The sequence below is a fragment of the Prinia subflava genome, chromosome 3 (assembly GCF_021018805.1).
Source record: "Prinia subflava isolate CZ2003 ecotype Zambia chromosome 3, Cam_Psub_1.2, whole genome shotgun sequence".
In the NCBI taxonomy this organism is placed as follows: domain Eukaryota; kingdom Metazoa; phylum Chordata; class Aves; order Passeriformes; family Cisticolidae; genus Prinia; species Prinia subflava.
The window spans coordinates 107,735,443-107,743,938 of record NC_086249.1 but is presented as its reverse complement, the minus strand read 5'-3'; positions in this window follow the sequence as shown (position 1 = coordinate 107,743,938).

Sequence of the window (8,496 nt, the reverse complement as noted above, 5' to 3'; positions counted from 1 at the left end):
ATTAAAAAGGAAAAAATTAAAAAGGAAAAAATTAAAAAGGAAAAAAAATAAAAAGGAAAAAATTAAAAAGGAAAAAATTAAAAAGGAAAAAAATAAAAAGGAAAAAATTAAAAAGGAAAAAGTTAAAGAGAGAAAAAAAGAGGAAAAAATAAAAAGGAAAAAAATAAAAAGGAAAAAATAAAAAGGAAAAAAATAAAAAGGAAAAAATAAAATAGGAAAATTACAAAGGAAAAATTACAAAGGAAAAATTAAAATAGAAAATTTTTTAAAAGAAAAAATTTAAAAATACAAAAAGACATCACTTATTAAAAAAAAACCCTACATAAAAAATTCAAAGTAATTAAAAATAAAGAAAAAAGTATAATCAACTTTACAAAGAGATTCATTATGGCAATTCAACACTTAGCAAGTTTCCCTGGAAATTTACAGACTTGTGGGCATATGGTGCTGAACAATGCCTGATTTACCAACATGAAATTGGTACATTTCCTTGGCAATGTGCCCTGAGCAGTACAAAAATTCCAATCAGCATGGAAAATATGAAAAAAAAAAAATTCTTTACTAAAATGAGAGAGAGGAAAACCAGCAAATCCAAGGAACAAAGAACATCTAAATCCCAGCTTGCCTGGAAAACAAGCTCAGGAATTTCTAACAAGGAAAACTTTTGCAGCTTTGGAGGAATTTGGTGCAAGTTCATGGAATGATGATTTCAAATCTGCTTCCCCTGCTCTGATTTTAAAGGGAAGCGGCATTAAACACGTCAAGTTACTCCTGTCCAAGAAGGATCCCTATTTTGTGTGAGTAACAATCCCAAGAAACTCCAGTCTTACTTGTATTTGACATCTCAAAGTCTCAGCAGAGTTGGGAAGTTTCAATGAAACAAAAGAGCCACAATGCCTGGAACAACAAAATTCTACTTGGCCAAAATCAGGACATTTATTTACAAATCCAGGGAGGAGGAGGAGGAGGATAACACCAGGAACACACTCCAGCTGAAAGTCACCGTTTATTGGAAAAGGCAGGAAATAAAATGGACACTCTCTGGTTCTGCTCCAGCAATTCTCCGGGAGTCGGAGATAAAAGTGGGAACCTCAGACCGGGACAGGGCATTCCAGGGGCTCTGCCTCGCAGGGGCTCTCTCCTCTTTTGCCAGCTGCCTGCAAGAGGAAAAACAACGGGAGTCAAGTGTCAAACCTGGGCAGGATGTCCTCGGTTGAGGCAGATGGAACAGGCCCCCCCACAGAGTGAGTCCAGGCCGGGTGCCGGGGAGCTCCGGCAATCGGGGGCCGCCCGTGGCACCAAAGGGCTGGAAAAGCAGCCCCGGCTGCCCGGGTTTGGTGCCGGCACACGGCAAGGTCTGGCCACAGGGGCAGCACTCAGTGCTGGGACCGCAGGAGAACGGCCCAAAGCCGGGTCCAACATCCAGCAGTGCAGGCAGCACACCCCGGGAGAAACTCAGGGGGGAGAAGCCCCCCGGATGCTCCCTGCACACTCCACGTTCCCGGCCTTTGGCAGCTGTGCCAGGGCCTCCCTCAGAACACCGACCTCACCGTGCAGCTCCTGCTAAATAGGAGAACCTGGGGAAACCACGCAGAAATCCAGGCATTTCCAGTTCTTGAGAGCCAAAGCGGCAGCAAAATGCGTGCAAACTTCGTGCTGCCGCACGAAGGGAAAACAAACCCAGTGCCTCCCACAAATTCAGGTTTATTAAAAGAATCCCGGTATATTTTCTCTTTCTTTGTTCTCTTAGGCAGTGGGTTTTGGGGCTTTTTAGTGGTTTTTATGGTTGTTTTGTTTTCAGACCCTGAGTCTGAAGGTACTGGTTCTGCTCAGAACAGTTCATTTCCAAAAAGCAGTGAAACTAGGAAAGGTGCTTCCAAGAAAAACGTGGCCTAGGAGACACATGCAGCTGGGTTCCACAGTCCCAGTCCCCCTCCCAAAGGCTCAAGATATTTCTGTACTTGCAGCACAGGACTAGGAATCGGGGTGAACGCAAACTGGTTTGCTGGCTTTTCTTCTGCCAGAGATACAGAGCGGAGCTTTCCTGTTCCTCGGTTTCTTTTGTGTGGTAGCAGGGGTAATTGCAAGTGCTAAGAAAGTGATCAAAAATATCCATAAGCCTTCTTATAGTGATTAAAAATATCCATAAGCCTTACCATAAGGTAAACTCAAGACAATTGCTGCTGCCTCTATTTATCTGTCTTTTGAGTTGCTCACAAGGTGATCCTTCGCAAATGCTGGCGCTGACAAATCCAGCAGATAGATACAGCAGCCCCAGAAGTATGTGTGGGCATTTGTGAGGAGTGATGTGGGCACTTGCCCCCCAGATTCTCATCCGCATGGGAAATAGATGGTTTGACAGGAACAGATCCTGTCTCAGCTTGGCCAGTCCCAGCTGTCTCTTACTAAAGAGTCACAGAGACCAGGAATGCTCAGGCAAGAGGTAATTCCTCAGATTTGCTGGATGTAAATTTGGGAGAAACATGGTAACTCATAGCTTGTACTGCTGGAACTCCCTCAAGATCCAAACCACAGGCTCTGTTCTCCTGTGTGCTGCTACCAGTGGGGCAGAGTGGGGAAATTCATTCTGAGTTTTTGGAGAAAACTTCAAATCTCACAGTAAGTAAGTAAGTAAGTGCTAGGTAGTGTTAGGTAACAAAAAAACCACAAACAAATCCCAAACCCAAAGAAAGGGCTCAAACCTGATCTCAGCAATTCTTTCCATTCGATTCTCTCCTCGCTTCTTTCATCCTGTGAAAGCTCACCCGGCTCTAACATTCTCTGTCCACACAGTAACTCTTTCCAGCCTTGGTCAGTGTCAGAGCCACACACTCAGCTTTGGCTGGACAACCTTCAGCTTCCACAGTCCACTTCCTCAGACTGTTCGCTCCCAACTCTTCCTACCTGCAGTCACAAGATTTTAGTAGAGCAAAACATCAACCTGATTTACCATGATTCATTTATGATTACTATTTCAAGATAAAGTTACAGCAAAAGCATTAAGTCCATTTCCACAGGAGGCAGAAGAAACATGGCTAAAAGTTAAATGAAGATCTGGAGAAGTGAATCAGAACGAACTAGAAACAACTGATCCAATTTCTGAGACAGCCAGAGGAACCTAATGCTGTGCTTGATAAACAGAAAATGCTAACTACCAAGAAAACTGAAGGAAAAGTGGCTAAAAGTCTTGCAGAGCACGACGACAGCAATTACAGGAAGCAGTCCAGTACATGTTACAATGCACTGAATTGCTCTGAGTGGAATAAGCTGTTCTGCAGAAACCATTGAAGCATATTAAGACTTCTCAGAGGTGATTTCAACAAAGAATGATGTAAGGTTAAAACTCACCCTGTGCGGCACCTCTTGCAAGACAGCTGGGCTTTCAAGAGTAAGCGGCTCCTCGTGAATGCGAGCTTGCTTTTCCAGGGTTCCTGGCCTACAGCTGAGATGCCACAGGTTACATCAGGTTACAGAGCACTTCCCACTCTGAAGCCAAAAATCCAAACACAGCACTCCTTTAGAACCCTGAGAGACAGCCGTGGATTCTGGGGATACGGGATACAGTGGAAAATGGCACCAAGACACCAAGAACAGTGCAGTGCTGGCAGGCAGAAGCAGCATCCCTTTGCCAGAAAATGCCATTCTGCAGCCAAGTTAGTGCATGAGAGAATTTTACTGCCATGCAATAAAAAAAGTACTCTAGCAGTGGAATGAAGAAAAAAATCTCCAAACCCTGTCCAGAGTACCAAGGGGAATATCCACAGCAATACAGCAAAATAAATGGGAACTTCAGAAAAAAAAAAGAGACATTAAAACCAGTCCAGATGAACAACCACTGTCTATTAGGACAATGCCTGCACAAAAGGACTCTGGTGCGGAGCCTTAATTGAGGATACAGTTTTTAATAACCCCTTTGAAGTGCTATAAACCAACTAAACCCAAGCACACTTTCATTTTCCAGACAGATTTTAAGACAGCTGAGTGAGAGTCTCAAGCACGTACTCAGTTGTCAGAGTTGCCTTTGCCCATCTTAGCAAGGACAGAGCAGATGTGGCCAGCACAGGGCAGAGCCACCCCGAGTCCTGCCCGAGCCCCTCTGGCCACACTCCCTGCTGATCATGCGGACCCCTAACAGGCTCCAGCCAGGCCTCTTTGGTGCTTGGTTTGTGAACTCTTCCAATCAAATGCGAAGGAACCCTCCAGTGCCCTGGACCTGGTGATATTTTCTGGGCTGGAATGCAACTTCCCACACAAAAGGCAGGCCAGGTTGGTTTGTTTTGGTTCTTTTTCTAGGATGTGCCTTACACAGGTGATGTTCCCTACAGCTGAGCACTGGGATGCCAACAGCACCAATACAGAAAACCACCGTGGGACAGAGCAGCAGAAGACGCTCCCTCCAGCCTTGCCAGAGATGTAACAGGAGCACCCTCAGTGCCATGCCTGGTGAGTGCAGTGGAGCTGGCAGGCTGACCCATAAACATTCTGCACTTACCTTTCAACAGAGTCAGTACGGACACAGAACAAATCCCTCTTGCAGTCGAGATGCCTTGAGGCGTGCATGTATCTGCTGCCAAGGGTCCTGGAGCAGCCAGAGCAGAGTAGGGTTTCTACCATGCTGCAAGCAAGGAATAACATTTATTCAGAAGAAAATAAAAGGAGGCACCTCTCCCCATCCCTTTTCTTAAAAATAAAAAAAAAATTTTAAATCATGCATTAGAACTTTTTTAACCTTTCATTCATGCTTTACACAGTGTAAATGATGAGCACTCATCTTTTAGCCTGAATTTGCATCAGCTCCTCAGGCTGGCTAACCTCAGCAAGACCAAGACCATCAGAATCGCTGAATTGTGGAAGGGGCCTTCAAGCTCACCCCATTCCACCCCCGGCCCTGGGCAGGGACAGCTTCCACTATCCCAGGGTGTTCCAAGCCCCGTCCAACCTGGCCTTGGGCACTTCCAGGGACACAGGGGCAGCCACAGCTTCTCTGGGGAACCTGTACCACGGCCTCACCGCCCTCGCAGGGAAAAATTTCTTCCCGACATTTAATCTAAAGCTGCCTCCCTTGTCCATCACTACATGTCCTTGTGAGAAATCCCTCTCCCTTAGGCCATACGCGGCTTGTACAGCCCACCCCAGATAAGTGCTCCAGGGGCTCTCGGGCCACACGAGCGCTCCGGGCCCTTTGCCGGTCCCCAGCGCCGGGAACCCCGACTCCCCCGGGACTGTGTCCAGCCAGGCCCGGCCCTCACCATCCGCACTCTCCGGGGAGCTCGGAGCCCTTCCGCCCCGGGTCCGCGGCGACGCTGGCGGCCGCAGCTGCGGCGGGAGGCAGGGCAGGAGGCACGGCGGCAGCGACCGCGGCGGCACGGGGGTGGCAGCGCTGGTACTCACTGCGCAGCAGGATGGGACCGCTGTCCTCGACACTGAACCCCAGGTGCGGGTGTCGCCCACGGGGCGCCCGCAGCCGGCGCACATGAACACCATGGGCGTGGGGGCCGCGTCCGCCCGCCGCTCCTGCTGCTGCTGGGCCCGGTCGGCGCCCGGCTGCAGCAGCGACAGCGAGCGCTCCAGCTCCGGGCACAGCGCCATCGCGTCCCGGCCGCCCGCCCGCCGACCGGCCGGCAGAGAGCCCGACAGCGCCTTGGAATCGCCCGCCGAGAAGGCGGCAGTGACGGCGCACACCGCCCCGGGACCGCCCCGGGACCGCCCCGGAACTGCTCCCGTTTTTTCTTCCTCTTTTTTTTTTTTTTTTTTTTTTTTTTCCCCTCTTCCTTCTGTCAAACAAAAAGGAAAGATGTCTCGAATACACCTGCAGCAGAGCCTTGGTTCGGCCGCGGCTATAGGGTCCAAACCCTATATAAACCCTATATAAACGTTACTTCCGCCCGTTGTAGCCGCCATCTTGGTTGTGGTGAAGACACATCCAGTAGAGCCGCCATCTTTTTTGTGGCACCCCCGAAGGCCCCGGGTAGCTGGTTACTCAGGCGCCTCACCAAAATGGCTGCCGCAACCGCACCGCGGCGCGGCACAGCGGGTACACAGCTCCCTCGCGCCGGGAAGCGACGCTGAAAATTGTTCCTGAGCGGCGCCGTTTTCGGGGTCGGGCGCAGGCAGTTGGGTCGACGCCCATGGGTGGTCCTTGTGTTTTCCCGCCTTTTTTGGCCGCCGTCTTTGGAAGGTCGAAGGCGGCTCGACGAGCCGCCATCTTGAGCGGGGCATTAGGTGACTGCCCATACTTCCGGCTGCCATCTTGTTTGTGGCTGAAACCATTTCCTGTTGGGCCGCCATCTTTGTTGTGGCACGGCCGAAGGCACCCCGGTTTTAAAGGGGGGTGCCTGACAAAATCGAGAAAGGAGAAATCAGAAAGGAAAAAATTAGAAAGGAAAACATTAAAAAGGAGAAAAATTAAAAAGAGAAAAATAAAAAATAAAAAATTAAAAAGGAAAAAATTATAGTGGAAAAAATTAGAGAGGAAAAAATGACAAAGGAAAAAATTACAAAGGAAAAATTACTAAGGAAACATTAAAAAATACAAAACAACCGCAAACATAAAAATAAAACATAAATCTAAATAAAAATTTAAAAGTTATTGAAAATAAAATAAAAAGTGAAATCATAACTATAAAATATAAAAGTAAACTAAAAATCGAAAAATTAAAAATTTGAGGAAACATTAAAATATTTTTTAAAAGTCAAAATAAAAAAACATGAAAATCTAAAACACAATAAAATAAAATAGCATGAAAAAATACAACAATAACAACAACAAAGGAATTCAATAAATGCAGCTCTCCCCTCCTTCCACTGCCTAACACAGCTCCAGGAGTGTTCTTGACTGTGATGCAGGGATAGGGAAAACAAACCCAGTGCCTCCCACAAATTCAGGTTTTCTAGACAACCCCCAGTTTTACTGGGAAACCAATTCTAGCCAAGCCAGCAACTCCCCTGGGATGAACATCTGCAGTACCGCGCTGTGTCCACAGGGCGGCAGCACTGGGACGGGCACGGGGCAGAGCTGCAGCACCGCGCTGTGTCCACAAGGCGGCAGCACTGGGACGGGCCCGGGGCAGAGCTGCAGTACCGCGCTGTGTCCACAAGGCGGCAGCACTGGGACGGGCCCGGGGCAGAGCTGCAGTACCGCGCTGTGTCCACAGCAGACAGGGACCCCCGAAGAGAACGTGCACAGAAACCCCCTAAAAGAAACGCCCCGAAAGACACCCGGCCGCCGCTTAAAAGAGAACCCCTGCCACCAAGCAAATTCAAACCAAAAAACCCCCTCTGTTTTAAGCTCTATTCCATTATTTCTTTACATTTATTATTTTAATATTGATAATTACCATGTCTTTTTTCTAGTCATATCTATGGATATAATATATAGACTACTGTATATAATATAAGTAATGAGAAATATTATAGATTGCATTTACTTACGATATTATTTTTCATATTTATATTTGTTTTATTATATATATTCATATTTTTGTACTTAGTTTTTAAAATTCGTGTTTATTGCTGTATGTTTTAAACTCTATTAATTCAGTAACCTAAACACGACAGCACCCCAATTAAGCAGAATTACATTAGCCTGGTTTTCTAAGGGAGAAAGTGGTTTTAAATTAAAATAATATTGGTATAATTTCTCTTTCTCTGTTCTTTTGTGGGGTTGGTGGATTTTTTTTTTTTTTTTTTTTTATGTTGTTTGTTTTGTTTTGGATTTCTTTGTTACTAAACAATGAGAGTTACAAGATCAAGTCTACTTTGTTTTCTCGCTACCTGTGAAATACACCTCGACTTCAAGGTAATGTTCCTGATCCTGTAAATGGCTACAATGAGAATTGTTCGGGGGAAAAAGGAAAAAGAAAAAAGAAGGCCCCTTGGTCTTTAGAGCTTTCTCTGTTCAGGATTTCTAATTTAGCAGAAAATACAGAGATTTCTCTAGCTGCACTCTCAATTCTATCCGGACGTGGAGTGGACATGGATTTCATTTGTCACCTCCTCTGTTCCCACCAGCCAAACTTCTACATACTTGGGCTATAAAAAAGTAGATAAAAGAGTAGAGAGAGAGGAAAAAACCAAACCAAACCAAACCAAACCAAACCAAACCAAACCAAACCAAACCAAACCAAACCAAACCAAACCAAAACACACCAACACAAAGAAAACATGAAGAAAAAAAAAAAGTTTTCAAATAAAATTTCAAGTAAAACACAGAAAAAAATAAAATTAAAAAGTTAAAAAGGAAAAATTAGAAAGAAAGAAAATAAAAAGCAAAAATTAAAAGGAAAAAAATAAAAAGGAAAAAAGTAAAAAGGAAAAAATAAAAAGGAAAAAATAAAAAGAAAAAAATTAAAAAGGAAAAAATTAAAAAGGAAAAAAATAAAAAGGAAAAAATTAAAAAGGAAAAAATTAAAAAGGAAAAAATTAAAAAGGAAAAAATTAAAAAGGAAAAAATTAAAAAGGAAAAAGTTAAAGAGAGAAAAAAAGAGGAAAAAATAA